General features: G+C 47.9%; 1 protein-coding gene across 4 annotated transcripts in view; it reads right to left on the bottom strand.

Moving 5' to 3' along the window:
* The window catches only part of NHSL1 (NHS like 1), a 409,363-nt gene that overhangs the window by 254,026 nt on the left and 138,387 nt on the right, over nt 1-16,950 (bottom strand). The gene's annotated exons all lie outside the window — the stretch shown is intronic.

Here is a 16,950-nt window from a genome sequence, read left to right as displayed (position 1 = left end):
CCCGAGAGGGGGAGGGCGAGGGCGCAGAGGCGGCGCAACCTCTTCTTCGTTTTATGCTTTACAGGAGACGATCATAACTGATGGGCCTACGGGAGGTCGGCAAGCCGCACCGCGGGGTAGGAACCCAAGGAGAGTTCCGAGGAGCATTGGAGAGAATGCAGGAGGTAAGAAATGGTGGTCAGTATGGGGGGAGGCTGGGGGGACGCCAAAGGAGACAAGTACGAGTAGATCTATTGGCGTAGGGGAAGGTTCAGTTTTAGACACACCACCTCCTATACCAGGTCAAGGAACGGGGGATAGCACAGGAAAAGGAAGCGCTGCGCCAGTTGACACAACAGATAGCAGCAAGACGGCGGGGGCGGAAGCAGCAGCAGAAAAGGAAGGGGGAGGGCTCAAGAAACGCCTTCCATATATGGGGTTAGCTATGCCACTTGGGTCACACATATCCGAAAAAACAAAAACTAAGATATGGAAACACGAATACGTAGACGTTTTCAAACTGCTGCATAGGGATATACAGGCCAAGGAGGGCTCCAAGGAGGAGGAATGGGAATTGGCGCGCAGGCCCAGGGTCCCCATCACGATGGACAATTGGACGTCCGCCTTTTTGATATTCGCCAGTATTTACTGCGAAAAATACCCGGATAGGGCAATCGCACTTTTTAAGTACATGGACATTATCAGAAAGGCTCAAATGCATTTTGGAGGTTTTGCATGGCTCAGTTACGATGAGGAGTTTAGAGCCCGGGTGAGTGTAAATCCCGAAAAGCCCTGGGGGGATGTAGACTCAGAGCTGTGGATGCAATGGATGGCATCGGCTCAGACGGCGGCTTCCACGCATACGGCGAGCGGTTTACCAGTTCTATATAAACCCTTTCAGGCGCGCCCCGTCCCGGGGGGGGCGGGTGCAAACACAAAACATACAGGTTCAACTTCTGGGGCATGCTGGAATTTCAACAAAGGTTTTTGCTCCAGAGCGCAGTGTAGGTTTAAGCATGACTGCTCCAAGTGTGGGGGCCGTCACCCGGTTATACAATGCTTCACCCTCTCTAGCCCCGCAGAACAGTGGAGAGCGTCAAGAGGCAGGGGATTGCATGGCGCTCCTGCGCCAAAAGGGTCCTACACCAGTTAAACTGGATTTCTTGCTGCCCTGGTTGCGCATATATCCAGACACGGACAAAGCGCGAATATTAGAGTGGGGTTTTAGGGAAGGTTTTAGAGTAGGTTATCAGGGTCCTAGAGAAAGAAGGTGGGCAGACAACTTGCGGTCTGCCAGAGAACAGCCTCAGATAGTGCGCGACAAATTGGCGAAAGAGGTAGGCCTGGGTAGAATAGCCGGCCCATTTTTCGAATGGCCAAGCGACTCGCTGATGATATCTCCTTTAGGAGTGGTGCCCAAGAAAGCGCAGGGAGAGTTTCGTCTGATTCACCACCTGTCATGGCCCGAAGGCACGTCAGTTAACGATTTCATTGCACAAGAGGATTCACGGGTAGAATATGCGTCAGTAGACGATGCAGTGAAGTTAGTACTGAAGTGCGGACGAAATGCAGAATTGGGAAAATGCGACATCCAATCAGCTTTCAGACTGCTTCCTATCCACCCAGCGGATTTCGACCTGCTGGGCATGCAGCTCGATGGTGCCATATATGTGGATAGGGTTTTACCCATGGGTTGTGCGATATCCTGCGCGCTTTTTGAGACTTTCAGTACGTTTTTACAATGGGTTTTCGTACGATCAAGTGGGCATCGTTTGGTGACTCACTATTTGGACGATTTTCTATTTGTGGGAACAGCCTCCTCAGGGCAGTGCGAGCAGGCTTTAGGCAGTTTTCAGAAATTGACCCAGCAGGCAGGAGTACCTTTGGCCCCAGAGAAGACTGAAGGTCCGCTGCAGACCTTGACATTTTTGGGCATAGAATTGGATACAAGGGAGTTGGTGGCCAGATTACCTGTATCAAAGGTGAAGGAAATATTGGCTTTCCTAGCTGAGGTGCGGACACTACGTAAGATAGATTTACGGACGGCGCAAAGGCTCCTAGGATATCTCAATTTTGCGTGTAGAGTAGTGAGGGGAGGTAGGACTTTTTGTAGGCGTTTGGGGCTGGCCATGTCTGGTGCAGTGCTTCCACACCATAGAATTCGGGTATCGCTAGCCTTGCGGGAGGACATCAGAATTTGGGAGACATTTTTGAAGGATTTCAATGGGGTGCCAATGTCTTTCGGCGAGCAAGACACGGTGTGGCAGGTGCAAATTTTTTCAGATGCAGCGGGAGCAACAGGTTTCGGGCTATACTGGGATGGGAGGTGGTGTGCGGAGACATGGCCGGTAAGTTGGCTGCAACAGGGGAGAAGTATCGCATTTCTGGAATTCTTTCCTCTGCTAGTGGCACTGGCGGTGTGGGGACAGGAACTAGTCAACAGGACGGTGATATTTCAAATCGACAACATGGCTGTGGTGGAGCTAGTCAACAGACAGAGAGCGAGGGATCTTAGAGTTTTGCGCTTGTTGCGCCAGTTTATGTTGAAATGTTTATCCTTGAATGTTATATTTAAAGCGGTGCATATTCCTGGGGTTCACAACGAGATTGCAGACTCCCTATCTCGTTCACAGTGGCAGCGTTTTCGCGAACTGGCACCTGGAGCGGAACGGAGCAAGACCATGGTCCCGGCAGACATTTGGGAGTGGGGGGCATGATGATCACAGGGCTGGTGGAGATGTCATTAGCGGTGTCCACACGGAGAAGTTACAGGCTGGCATGGTTGGAGTTTCAATCTTTTGAGCCGTGTGGAGTGAATTTCTGGGCGCAGGGTTCGCAGGTTTTAGAAGCAAGGGCGTTACGTTTTGTGCTTTTTTTGATCAAGGAGGGTTTATCTCCGGCTACTATAGGGGGAAAACTAGCAGGTGTTTCTTTTTATGGGAAACTGTTTTTTTGGTTTTGATCCTGCAAGGAATGATTTGTTGGGGAAAATGTTGAAAGGTTGGGGCAGGTTTAGGTCCGGCGGGAATAGACCAGCGAGAGCACCCATCACATTCGAAATATTGCTGGAACTGCTACAGGTGCTACCGGTGTGTTGCACGGACGAGTATGAAGGGGGTTTGTTTCGTTTGTGCATGGTGTGGATGTTTTTCGGCGCTTTTCGAGTTTCGGAACTGTTGGGGGTGGGAAAAGAGATTGGAGTGAGAAGGAAGGAGGTGTGCTTGCATAAGGACAGGCTGGGGATATGGCTCAGAAGGTCAAAAACGGATCAGCTTGGCAAGGGCAAGTGGGTATGGCTGGAAAAAGGGGGCGTGGAAGTGGCATGCCCGGTAGTGGAATGGATCAGTTTCAAGTCAAGATGCCCCGGGGCAGGTGAGTCAGGGGTTTTCAGTCATGCATCAGGGCGGAAGATGACCAGCTATCAGCTGCTGCAAGTGATGAGAACGGCACTTGGACGGATAGGGCGGTGTTCAGGGGAATATGGTACGCATTCATTTAGGATTGGCGCGGCGACGGCGGCAGCTCATTTAGGTTGGGATTGGGCCAAGATTAAGGCAATAGGGAGATGGAAATCTAGGTGCTGTGAGAGGTATGTCAGGCCCTGAAGATAACAGGGCAGAGGGTGGGAGGGGTGTGCTAGCGCAACAATACAGCTTTTACAGTGTTTTTTCCTTGCAGGGTGTGTGGCTGGGCCGCAAGCGGACAAGATGACGACGTGGTTGGTCGGCCATTCGTTCATTCATTGGGCGGCAAAATTTGCGGAGAAGCAAGTTTACGGCAGATCATTGGGACTGCCCAGCAGACAGCATGAAGTGCTTTGGTGGGGCAAGAGTGGTATGAGATGGGGCAGTCTGCTACCATTTATCACAGGTAACTTGCCGCAGTGGGGATGCCCGGACCTTTTGTTGATCCATCTGGGCGAGAATGACTTAGTGAAGCTATCGGGGCTCACTCTGATTCAGATGATGCAGAGAGATTTGGAACTCTTGAAACAGAAACTATGTGGAACATGCTTGGTATGGACGGAATTTGTGCCAAGAAGGGCTTGGAGAGGGGCTATTAACCACGGAGCCATTGAGCGGGCTCGGAAGAAGTTAAATAGAGCCATGAGAGTTTTCTGTTGGGCACAGGGGATAAAGGTTTTAAGGCATGAGGACATAAAAGAGCAAGAGAAGGCCTTGTTTCGTGACGATGGGGTTCATTTATCCCAGATAGGGAATGCTTTCTACATAACAGAGCTGAGGATGATCTTAGAAAGTGTGTGGGGGGTGAATTTGAGCATTAGACAACAAAATTAAGAAATGATGGAAGAAGGAGTTTAAAGGGGGATGTAGAAGTGCATAGGGTAGGGATATAAGTTTTTCTTTGGGGGGGTGGGGGCAGCAAAACGCCTCATGGGTTTTGCTGGGTGGCAGGAGATGGGGGAGGGTGGAGAGCCAGATGCGGGCTTGTCCACCCTTCCAGGGGGAAAAACAAGGAGTTGAAGGATCAGAACGGGGGGGGTAGGTTTACAAGCTAGGAAGGATTGGGAGGAATAAGGGAGCGTATACGGTAGGAGAATTGAAGGGAACTATTTGAGGAAAGAATGAAGGGAAAGGAGTACAAGTTAAGGTCTGGTTAAAAGTTTGATGTGCAGTTAAAATGTTAATTGATGTTTGTGTTTAAATCCTGTCCTAAATAAATGACCTTTTACACTAAAAAGGAGTGTCACTGTATGTTTGTCCCGATGGAGGGGCCCGCGGAGAGAGAGACCCGGTCTAGTCTCTCCGCGGGCCGTTCGGGACGCAGGAAGTGGCGCAGGAGGCGCCCTATTGGTAGCCAGGTAAGTGGGGGAGGGCTTAGGACAGGGTTTAAAAGGGGGGTGGAGGGGTGGGGTCGGTCTCTGTCCGCGCCAACGGTGGGAGTTAGGCGTAGGCGTTTCTTGACCACCCACCCACCCAGCTGAGAAGAAAAGGGGTTTTGGGATGGCATATATTAGCTTCAAGGTAGAATAGGGGGGTAGTTTTGGGTTTTTAGTTGTCATTTAGGGCAGGTGAGGTAGGTTGTGTGGTGGCAGGAGATGGGGGAGGGTGGAGAGCCAGATGCGGGCTTGTCCACCCTTCCAGGGGGAAAAACAAGGAGTTGAAGGATCAGAACGGGGGGGGTAGGTTTACAAGCTAGGAAGGATTGGGAGGAATAAGGGAGCGTATACGGTAGGAGAATTGAAGGGAACTATTTGAGGAAAGAATGAAGGGAAAGGAGTACAAGTTAAGGTCTGGTTAAAAGTTTGATGTGCAGTTAAAATGTTAATTGATGTTTGTGTTTAAATCCTGTCCTAAATAAATGACCTTTTACACTAAAAAGGAGTGTCACTGTATGTTTGTCCCGATCCCAGTAAAGGGAAGAAGACAGCGAGAGATCGGGGGAAAGTGATCCGATTCCACCCCGGACCGGCATTTCCAGGTACTGCGGGAACAATGGCCGCGATGAGTGCAGGACAGATCCGTGTCAAGAGATCCTTTCAACACTCACCTGCTGACGCACCGCTCGTGTGTCACATTACGGTATAACCAGGCTTCACTATTCAACAACAGCATTCTTGTTTTGTTCCTACCATAAGGAGGGCATTGTTTGCTAAGCAGTTTCTGTGGTGCAGGCTGGGCGGTGCTCCCATACAAATAATTCAAGAACGTGTATATGGATATAGATGGGGGGGGGGTTGAGAAAGAGTGTGTGTGTGGGGGGGGTCAGGAAATCAGAGATTCTGGAATGAGTGGGCAGACAGCAGCAGGTGGCGCTGTACCTGCAGGTAGGGGCGTGTCCTGGGGGCGGGTGTTGCACCCCCCTCATAATTGTATTTTGTAGTATATAGTTGGGTACAGATGCTTACAGTGAGTCAGTCCAGCCATTGGCTAACCTCAATGATCATCAGCATCCCGCCGCCCTTCACAAGGAGTACCACTACACACAAAGTAGTTCCCTTAAGTGAGAGGGACCGCTATGGCAATGTGCACTTTTTGAGCCCCAAAAATATTTTTAGATAATGGTTTTTGTATTGATTGATGGGGACATGGAAGCTTGCCCAACAATACAGATCAGCAAAAAGCAAAACAAGCACTGACAAACTCAAAAAGCTGACAATCAATGCCCGATCTAATGGCTTTGCTAATGCTTGCCTAAAGTTTGCAGAGAACGTGAGCAAAGAGCTGACATTTCTGCCTCGCGCAAATGACATGGCTGGGCACCCTTTTTCATGACGTAAACAGACGTCACGGGGTTAAGAAGTAATGCCAGAGTCCAATACTAATGAGGGCTTCTGCACGCGAATCTGCAGTGTGTCACGCTGCGGGCAGGAGGAGCGAAGCTTCCAAGGTGGAATGCACGGGGGGGGGGGGGGGGGTAGGAGGGGATGTGAGGTGTCTGCATGAAAAAAATGATCCCCAGTCAATAAAAACAATTGTGAGGATCACGTTTTTCGAACCACATACATCTTCACCCGACAGGATACAGTCAGCTGCCGAGACACACTGCCCTGATTTACATACGTCACGGTGGGCACCTCTGGCCTCGCATCAGGGACTACTACGTGCCAACATGTGCCAGGCAAGCACACAGCAGACAATGCCTTGCAAACACTGACTGGCACAGGAAACATCCGCTCAGGTGGAGGGCGGCGCTTTGTTCACACAACGAGGAGGGCGCGGCCCTCTCAAAAAAAGATTAAGGAGACGTTTAAGTGCACGCTCACTGCCAAAACACAATTATAAATCCAGCACACGTTGCACAACCAGCCGAGCAGATATAAAATCACAAACACGATGGAGCGCATTCCAGAAGTCTGGACACACACCGGCCAGCACCGAGGGCCACTTGGTGTGTCAACATTTTTACTGAGAAGTAACATCCGTTCGAATTTATCTCTTAAAATTTCGTCTTGTGTTACAATAAATTAATTAAGCGCGGTATTACAAAGAAAAGCAAGACTAGAAATAACAGTATCCATTATCAACACACCCAGAACACATTTCCGAATATAGGTCGCTTCACGCAAACCAACACAACGCAAGCACAATAACGCGTACACTTTACAACGAACGCGTTGTCATCAACAAAATATCTACCATTACCACACAATGCACTACACGTTGCGTCACATCGTTTCTCAATTGATATGTAAATATTTTATTTTAATTGATTTTGGTTAACGAATACAATATCAGTCAGGCAATTTATATATAGCAGGGTTTCTACATTTAACACTGATCTAGATGGCTAATGCTTCTGGTGTTATCACTCTGGCTTTGTTGAAGGATGGCTCCATAACTCAAAACACAGTATTACCACCAGGCAATTCAACCAACTCAAAGGTTGTTAGTCCAGACCAAGAAGGTTCTTTTACTTATTGGAATGGTCTTTACCCACTCCATAGATCTATGTGCCAGGGCAGACACAGATGCTTTCTCTATGTCAAGGGGGCACTCATTTCTACTTGGGAGTGGCCTTTCCAAAAACACCAAACAGTTTTTGGTATGTCTATCTTTCTTGTGAAAATTTGGAAATCAGGGCAGCAAATTCACACATCAGAGTACTATTTAAAAGCACAAATTGCCAAGCCAAAAGTTCCCTCAGACGTAAGATGTTGGCTTTGTCCATTTCTTTAGGCATGTTGTACAGCAGCTGTCCTGCTTTAAGTCAATGTTAGGGAGAAAGGGTGGGGCAACCCAACACAGACAACAGAGGGAAGGAGGGCCGGTGGGGGCAAGCTAACACGGACAACGGAAGGCGGGAGGGCAGGTGAAGGCAGACGGACAGTGGAGAATCACAGAGGGAAGAAGCACAGGAGGAAGATAGCTGAGAAAGACACACCCTCGTAGAGTGCTGAAGACCAAAGGAAAAAAAGTTGCATCTAAAAATGAGCAGTGGAAGGACTGCATCTGCCCTCCAGCCAAGGGACAAGCACATGAAGAGGAACGAAGGCTACACCAGCAGACCAACAAGAAGCCAGCAAAGGAAAGCAACAATGAAGGCAACTAATGGTAAGTGGTCCTCTGACAGAAAATAAAAGGTGCATGCACTGTCTAGGCGAGACCTAAAAACTGGATCCAAGTGTGCAGCACTGCTATAGACTACAACATGTTGGCAAATGGGTCTCATCAAGGAGAACTACCAATGTCAGTGAAACTATTCCTTCCAAAAGTCAGTGTCAGAAGCCATCCATGTCCTGCCTACGTGTGAAACAAACACATTTGTACTCAGAACATCTCCCTATCGTCTAGGCTACTGTGACATGACTGTAGAGGATGGAGAAAGCGGGGAAGCAGGACCAGGGCTCAGCAGCGTTGAAAAAGAATCAGAAAAAGGATAGAAGGTGCACAAAGATGTGAGAGTTGGAGTTCGCAGAGAAAAACTTAGAGAACCAAACTCTTAAGAGAATCTTTAGGAAGGTCTAACAAACAGTGGCAAAGCCGCTAGGTCTGAGTTAAATGCGCAGGCATATGCAGGGTTAGCACATTAGGGCGAGACAGGTGGGAGGGAGCCGGGAGGGGCAGACAGAGTGTTAACAAATTTAAAGTAGTCCTTCCTGCAGCTCAATACAAGCACCTGAGAGCAGATGGGAAAGATTTACCCAAACAGCCAATAGCATTTGGTGAGAGATGAATACTAGGCTGGGCTGAGCTACGATGAGATTGACAAAGTCTCACACCAATAGCTGAAAAAGGGTGGTGGACAACAGTTAGTTATTTGAGGGGACGGACCAAAGACCACTCTTTCCACATTGAAAGCAAAATGTCTGTTAAAAAGCTGCTTTGACAGTACCCAGACATAAAAAAGAAGGACCCCCATGGCTAAGAAGCAGGGGCGGGCTCCAGCACAGGTATTAATTTTCAAGAGGAACACTCAGGTGCTAATGGGGGAGAAGGGGGAGTTAAGAGGGGTTCTTGAAGTTGTGTGCTATTTCCTTGCCCAAATGCGTTTTTGTGTAAACTTGCTTTATTGCAATCTTCCCATTACACAATAAAAGTATCCTTTAAACACAAAATAAAGCAAACCAAAATACAGCTATATCTGAAATCGATTGGAAAAGGATTGTTTACTTAGATCTTCTGATTAGATGTGGGTAGTAGACATAATATCTGTCACACCTAGGCCCAGCTTGTATGATCTCAGGCCTTGTCCAATGTGGTATTCTGAAATTCCTGCTTATAATCCTTTGTGTATGAGTAAACAATCTATCCAACCCGTGCAGAATTTCTCATATTTCCAAGTGCAGTCTTTGGTTCATATATGATTGTTTTCAGACATCCCCATTTATCCATGTCTCTCATTCAAACTGACAAGGCGACACCGTCTCGTCCCACTCTACACCTAAATCACTCCTAGCGATCAAAAGGACTACTTCTATATATAGTTTTTGTGTGTAAGGAAATGCCTCCTTGGCATGGTTACCCCCTGACTTTTTGCCTTTGCTGATGCCAAGTTATGATTTGAAAGTGTGCTGAGGCCTGCTAACCAGGCCCCAGCACCAGTGTTCTTTCCCTAACCTGTACCTATGTCTCCACAATTGGCACACCCTGGCATCCAGGTAAGTCCCTTGTAACTGGTACCCCTGGTACCAAGGGCCCTGATGCCAGGGAAGGTCTCTAAGGGCTGTAGCATGTCTTATGCCACCCTAGGGACCCCTCACTCAGCACAGACACACTGCTTGCCAGCTTGTGTGTGCTGGTGGGGAGAAAATGACTAAGTCGACATGGTACACCCCTCAGGGTGCCATGCCAACCTCACAATGCCTATGACATAGATAAGTCACCCCTCTAGCAGGCCTTACAGCCCTAAGGCAGGGTGCACTATACCATAGGTGAGGGCATATGTGCATGAGCACCATGCCCCTACAGTGTCTAAGCAAAACCTTGGACATTGTAAGTGCAGGGTGGCCATAAGAGTATGTGGTCTGGGAGTCTGTCATACACGAACTCCACAGCACCATAATGGCTACACTGAAAACTGGGAAGTTTGGTATCAAACTTCTCAGCACAATAAATGCACACTGATGCCAGTGTGCATTTTATTGTAAAATACACCCCAGAGGGCATCTTAGAGATGCCACCTGAAAACATGCTCGACTTCCAGTGTGGGCTGACTAGTTTTGCCAGCCTGCCACACACCAGACATGTTGCTGGCCACATGGGGAGAGTGCCTTTGTCACTCTGTGGCTAGTAACAAAGCCTGTACTGGGTGGAGATGCTTCTCACCTCCCCCTGCAGGAGCTGTAACACCTGGCGGTGAGCCTCAAAGGCTCACCCCCTTTGTTACAGCGCCACAGGGCATTCCAGCTAGTGGAGATGCCCACCCCCTCCGGCCACGGCCCCACCTTTGGCGGCAAGGCCGGAGGAGATAATGAGAAAAACAAGAAGGAGTCACTGGCCAGTCAGGACAACCCCTACGGTGCCCTGAGCTGAGGTGACTCTGACTTTTATAAATCCTCCATCTTGCAGATGGAGGATTCCCCCAATAGGATTAGGGATGTGCCCCCCTCCCCTCAGGGAGGAGGCACAAAGAGGGTGTAGCCAGCCTCAGGGCTAGTAGCCATTGGCAACTAACCCCCCCAGACCTAAACACACCCCTAAATTGAGTATTTAGGGGCCCCCAGAACCTAGGAAGACAGATTTCCTGCAACCTGAAGACGAAGAAGGACTGCTGACCTGAAAGCCCTGCAGAGAAGACGGAGACACCAACTGCTTTGACCCCAGCCCTACCAGCCTGTCTCCCCACTTCAAGAAAAACTGCAACAGCGACGCGTCCCCCAGGGTCCAGCGACCTCTGAAGCCTCCGAGGACTACCCTGCATCTAAAAGGACCAAAAACTCCAGAGGACAGCGGCCCTGTTCCATAAAGACTGCAACTTTGCAACAAAGAATCAATTTTTAAAGACCACACGTTTCCCGCCGGAAGCGTGAGACTTTCCACTCTGCACCCGACGCCCCCGGCTCGACCTGCAGAGAACCAACACTACAGGGAGGACTCCCCGGCGACTGCGACCCTGTGAGTAGCCAGAGTTGACCCCCCTGCCCCCCCCCCCCCAGCGACGCCTGCAGAGGGAATCCAGAGGCTCCCCCTGACCGCGACTGCCTGCTTCTAAGAACCCGACGCCTGGTAAAGACACTGCACCCGCAGCCCCCAGGACCTGAAGGATCCGACCTCCAGTGCAGAAGCGACCCCCAGGTGGTCCTCTCCCTTGCCCAGGTGGTGGCTACCCCGAGGAACCCCCCCCCTTGCCTGCCTGCTTCGCTGAAGAGACCCCTGGGTCTCCCGTTGAAACCTATTGCAAACCCGACGCCTGTTGGCACTCTGCACCTGGCCGCCCCCGTGCCGCTGAGGGTGTACTTTTTGTGCTGACTTGTGTCCCCCCCCCCCCTCCCCAGTGCCATACAAAACCCCCCTGGTCTGCCCTCTGAAGTCGCGGGTACTTACCTGCTGGCAGACTGGAACCGGGGCACCCCTTCTCTATTGAAGCCTATGCGTTTTGGGCACCACTTTGACCTCTGCACCTGACCGGACCTGAGCTGCTGGTGTGGTAACTTTGTGGTTGCCCTGAACCCCCAACGGTGGGCTACCTTGGACCCAACTTTGAACCCTGCAGGTGGTTTACTTACCTGCAAAACTAACAAATACTTACCTCCCCCAGGAACTGTTGAAAATTGCATTGTCTAGTTTTAAAATAGCTTATTGCCATTTTTGCCAAAACTGTACATGCTATTTTGCTGATTCAAAGTTCCTATGATACCTGAGTGAAGTACCTTTCATTTAAAGTATTGATTGTAAATCTTGAACCTGTGGTTCTTAAAATAAACTAAGAAAATATATTTTTCTATATAAAAACCTATTGGCCTGGAATCGTTGTTGAGAATGACCAAGGACATCACGTTGAGGAGGTTGACTGGGTACAGTGTGTCCTGCTGTGGCTGATCAGTCCGATGTGGGCTCAGAAAGCTCTGCCGCACGTCGGGCACAAGTGGTCTGCTGGGTTGGTTGGCAAAGATTTGCACCTCTGCAATCCTACTCTGCTCGTGGGAGGTAGCGCCCTTTGTTGATACCGGCAGGCAGGGCGGTCTTGCGCTATGATTTCCCACGAGTCCGCGTCAATGCCAAAGCTCTTCAGAGAGACTTTCAACGTGTCCTTGAAGCACTTTTTCTGCCCACCTAGTGCGCATTTGCCTTCCACTAGTTCACCATAAAACAGTCTCTTGGGGAGACATATGTCTGGCATACGTACAAGGTGGCCTGCCCACCTGACTTGGGCTCTCCTCAGCAGGGTGTAGATACTTGGCAGACAAGCTTGAGAGAGGACATCTGTGTCTGTATCTTTGTCCTGCCAGGTAATTTTCAGCAGCCTTCTTAAGCAGTTCATGTGGAAGTAATTCAGCTTTTTAGCATGGTGATCATACATAGTCCATGTCCACAGGCATTCAGTAGTGTGGGCAGTACGACTGCCTTATGCATCTTCAGCTTTGTGGACAGTTTGACGCCTCTCCTCTCCCACACTAACTCCAGCAACCGTCCAAATGCAGAGCAAATGCAGGTACTGTGTGTATGCGATGGAGATATCTGAACTGAAAAAGCTGTAACCTTGTACTGAGAGCCACTACCGTCGAGCTGATGAGGACCTCTCTACACTGCACCTCTTCCAACTCTCTCAAATCTTCGACCACTTCTTGATGTCCCACCTGGCTGCAAGGATTTGTGTGGTTGGGATATTGGTTTAAATGTAACTTCCAATAGTAAGCTGCATTCTTTGAGTGGGCTCTACTTCTCAGGTTCGTCTTCACTGTCTAAGGTGGGCGCAATAGGAATTATCTGTCAGGATGAAATTCTCGCTGGAGATCAGTAAAGGACTTACAAGTGCCTCACAGGTTACCTCATCAAACTCAACTATGCCAGTTAGGATCCATTTTAGCAAGCCAGGGTACTGCCTACACCAAAAGAGGTGATTCTTTATGAAGTCCATCATTGCATCCCAAGGGCGTATTACCTTACAGCTTGTGAATATTAGCAACACGGCTGAAGGCAAGCTTCCGGAGCTCTGCCTTGCACAGAGCTTATGTTTTGTAAGTACTCTGCCCATCCATTTTCTTTTCAATGTAATGGGAGATTTTGGTATTTGCTATAAGCAACAGAGAATTTAGTAACCCAAAAGCAGTATTGGAGGCTTAGACCCCATTCTACAAGAAAATGGACAGATTCAATACGGCCTCCCAATGAAGTCATTCCATACCGGCCCCTACATGTCACTTTCTACTCTTAAATCACGTTTGTTCTCAAGGAGAGCAAATTTTAACATACAGAGACGAGTATATAGGAAATGTCCCACATTTCCCTATATATAGCTAAAACTGTGTGCAATTTGAGCTCACAGAGGCAATGCTGAACTCTAGTGACAGTCATTACTAGGACTAAAAGCTTATTCACTCAATCATAAGTCAGCATAGTACCTGGATCTCTGCGCCAGTAATAACGTGGATTCCTACCAGTCAATGGTAAGGACTGAGTGACTCCCAAAGGCTTTCATTAGGTCCATTAGTCCTAATCCGGATCACTGAGGGTCACTCAGTTATATGAATATGTCATGAATGAGGGGGAAGTTTGTCTTCTCCCTCCTCAGACAACCTAAACTCCTGTGGGTTGGGTCACACCACACTCTCTTATCCCTTTTAATGCTTAAGCATGAGAAGACAATTTGGCAAATCCCCTAGTAAACAAGAGAAGAGACTTACATATGCAAAGATCAATTCCGCACACACCACTGCCAGGCACAGGGGATAATTAATCACTGCAGACCTGCAATCATTAACAGCAAACGGCAGAACATAAGTGATTTCATGACAGCACAAGAAGAGCAAATAAAGTGTAGATAGCAACAATCAAATTGTGTCAAAGTAAGTAAAAAAAGAATGATAAATCACAGTCCTTCAGAAATATAAACACTCTACTTGGGTATTTGGCTTACCATGTTTATTTATCATAAGGTATACCGAGAGACAAGCAGAGGCACTCCATACTCAATCGATTATTGTCTAAGGAGGGTGGGAAACGGATCAGTGGCAATACAGGCCCCATGGAAACTAAACTGCTCAAAAGCAAAGGGTGATGCATACCAAGTGCAAAATGGCTGGCCAGGTCTCCATAAGGTGGAAAGTGGCTGGCTTTCTGATAAGATAGTGGTGGATACCAGATATCAGTAAGCCGAGAGCAGAGAGGGATTCGGGACCTACTGGGATTCGGAACACATTTAGAATCAATGTCCTGATTAGATGGATGGGAAAAATAATGTGAAGCCTCCTTGAATCAATGTGGTCTTGATCAGAAAGTATGGTGGATATGGGCCACACTATAACTTATTTATCCTCTGGAGCTTTCTACGACCTGTTTCCCGACTCTCTTCAGTGATCCAGTGACACAGCATTCACACTCATCTGCCGTACGGAGACAAGTTACTATGCTTTTTGATCAAGTGGTCTTTTGTTGCGTTTCAGATGTTTCGATAATCAATCAGCACCATACATAGTGTTATGTTATTGTTATTTGCATTGTGCAAGTTCATCGACCAGTATGGCCTGGTAATATGTCTAAGTCTAGTGATTTCCACATGGCTCCTATGTCACTATCACAGCATGGAGTTAGATTTAGCTTTTGATGACTTGTTATGGTTTATTCTCAGTTCAGAGGTATTGTCTTGCTCTTTGAGCTATGGGTGAGGTATTCTATGGTTAGGGCAGAAGGTTTTCTCAGTTGCTTATGCATCTTTTCTGTGAATAGACATACAAGTCCTTTGCAAAGCAGATAAAAATGTGTATGGTGCTTCATGGTGGCAAGAGCTTCTAGGTAGCTTGACAGCCAAATATTCTGTGCGTCTGGGCTGTTGATAGCGTGTTACTGATTTTATGTGTACCAACGCATGTTCAGTGTGTGGTTTATTTTGGTGGGAAGTGCTGTTGTGTGCCATGTGTCTGTCGGCTACATAACAAACATGTTCTCCACTGGATCTATGCAAGTAGCTCCACCTAATTTATTCTGGTGGAAAATTGTGTCTCTTATTCCACAGTGGCATGTGCTATCGTGAATCACGAGCTAGCCGGTGGTAAGTATGCATGTGCTGTGTTGGGCATAGGAAAGGGGCACGGTCTAAAGTTTTCTGTTTGCGTGCTTAATTCCTTAGTAGGGAGTGCTAATAAGCAACACGGTAGCCAGATGTTTCGCATAACTGGGCTGTGTTGGATGCACATTGAATATTGTATCTAATGTATAATGTTAGATGTTGGGAGTGGCCTATGGGAGCATCTTGAAGGAGCAATGCTAGCACCGAATTAGCACCAGTAAAGCCTTGAAGTGTTGCCAAGTTAGGGTCGCTTACAAAAACTATTTTTTAACCTTAGTTGCTAGTATTAAGTTTCACTGAGTGAAAAAACTATGAAACCAGCTTTTCGGCCATGAGGGAGGTGCATTGTAATGTTGATGCTTTAGGCAAAGTATTCATTTTTCGCTCCAAACCACACAAATGAATACTCACCGTGCACAGTGCGTTGTGACTATCTATTCCAATGACACTGGAAGAGAGGCAAGGGGTACTTTGCGTTTTTGTATGTGAAAGCAAATGCCAAGAGAGCTGCACATAAAGTAACGAAGTAACTCGGTCTTCTGATCTGTCTGAAAGATGTCAGAGCACTGGACACCTGGAGAAAATTGACAGCTACCAAATGTAAAAGTTGGAAAAAAAGCAAGAAAAGTTACATTGGATAAAATAAAAAGAATGAATTTGTAATGCATGTCATTCAATGCCGCCAAAAATGTGGTGGTTGGAAGAATCAGTTGATGTCCACAGTCCCTCATGGCAGTAGGGGTGGTGAGAAGAGAGATCTTTTGTGAATGATCTTCACCCGAGGGAAAGATCAGTCTGCAGGTCTGACTGAGGGTTGGGACAGACACGGCTCAACCAGTGGCATTCAACACGAGGAGGTCTTGAATGTAAGTCATTCTTCAGCTCAGCTGTGTTAGCATCACACAGAGCCTGTGCTTGAAGTATGTTGGGCATCCATCAATGGCAGGGCATTCACACTTAATGACTGTGTGTCCATACTGGTGGGAAAACACCTGATAACACTGCAGTAGACGTGCGAGATGCTTCTCAGGAGAAGTTCACCCCCTCTGATTATACTCACACAACATCACAATCACATGACGGATGGGTAGGTGATTGATGAAAAGCGTGGCCCTCCTTTGTCCAGACCTGTCCTTTTTTAAATGCCTAAAGCACACCTCTCCTGCCCTTTGGACGCCCACCCCTTCTGCCCACCTCACTGCCCCTGACAACACTAATCATTTTCAGCCCCTCTGACCCCTTCAAACTCACGCCACATACCAAGAAGCTGGTCCCTTTTACTCCGGTTTGCCTGGGATGAGTGGCCCTGTGTAGAAGTAATGAAGAGTAGCCCTCTACAGCGGGTCTTCATGGTGCTTCCAGCCGCAGGGTCATAGGTTTGTGTTGATGTCTACCTTTGTGTGTGGTAAATCATGAGATGTTGTCTTGTTTTATTTAAAAGGTCTGTTCTTAAGCAGCACTACATTCAATTGTGACAATGCGAAGAGTTAATATTATTGAAGCAAATTTTTGAGCTTCTTTTAGAAGAAGTTGTCTACGTTCAACCTTCAATGTGGAAAATGAAAGGGAGTTAAACGGCTGGAAAAAAAAAACGAGTTTTGGGGGTCGTGAATGGGCCCACAGGCCAGAACAATACTCTCTTTTTAGAGATAATGAAGGCCTTGTTAAGGGGCATGTATCAAAAACGTTTCTGATCAAATCCTATATTTTAATAGTGGGACAAACAAGTACAATTGAGCAGTGCCTCCCCGCTGCCTCTGTCCTGTAAATCCATTTATATAGCGCTTACTACCCCTGAAGAACCACTGGAGTGCTTTTTTTTTTAGGTTGCTCTGAGGACTA

The sequence above is a fragment of the Pleurodeles waltl genome, chromosome 5 (genome assembly GCF_031143425.1).
Source record: "Pleurodeles waltl isolate 20211129_DDA chromosome 5, aPleWal1.hap1.20221129, whole genome shotgun sequence".
In the NCBI taxonomy this organism is placed as follows: Eukaryota; Metazoa; Chordata; class Amphibia; order Caudata; family Salamandridae; genus Pleurodeles; species Pleurodeles waltl.
Note: the sequence above shows the minus strand (reverse complement) of the source record. Positions and strands in the feature narration are given on the sequence as shown.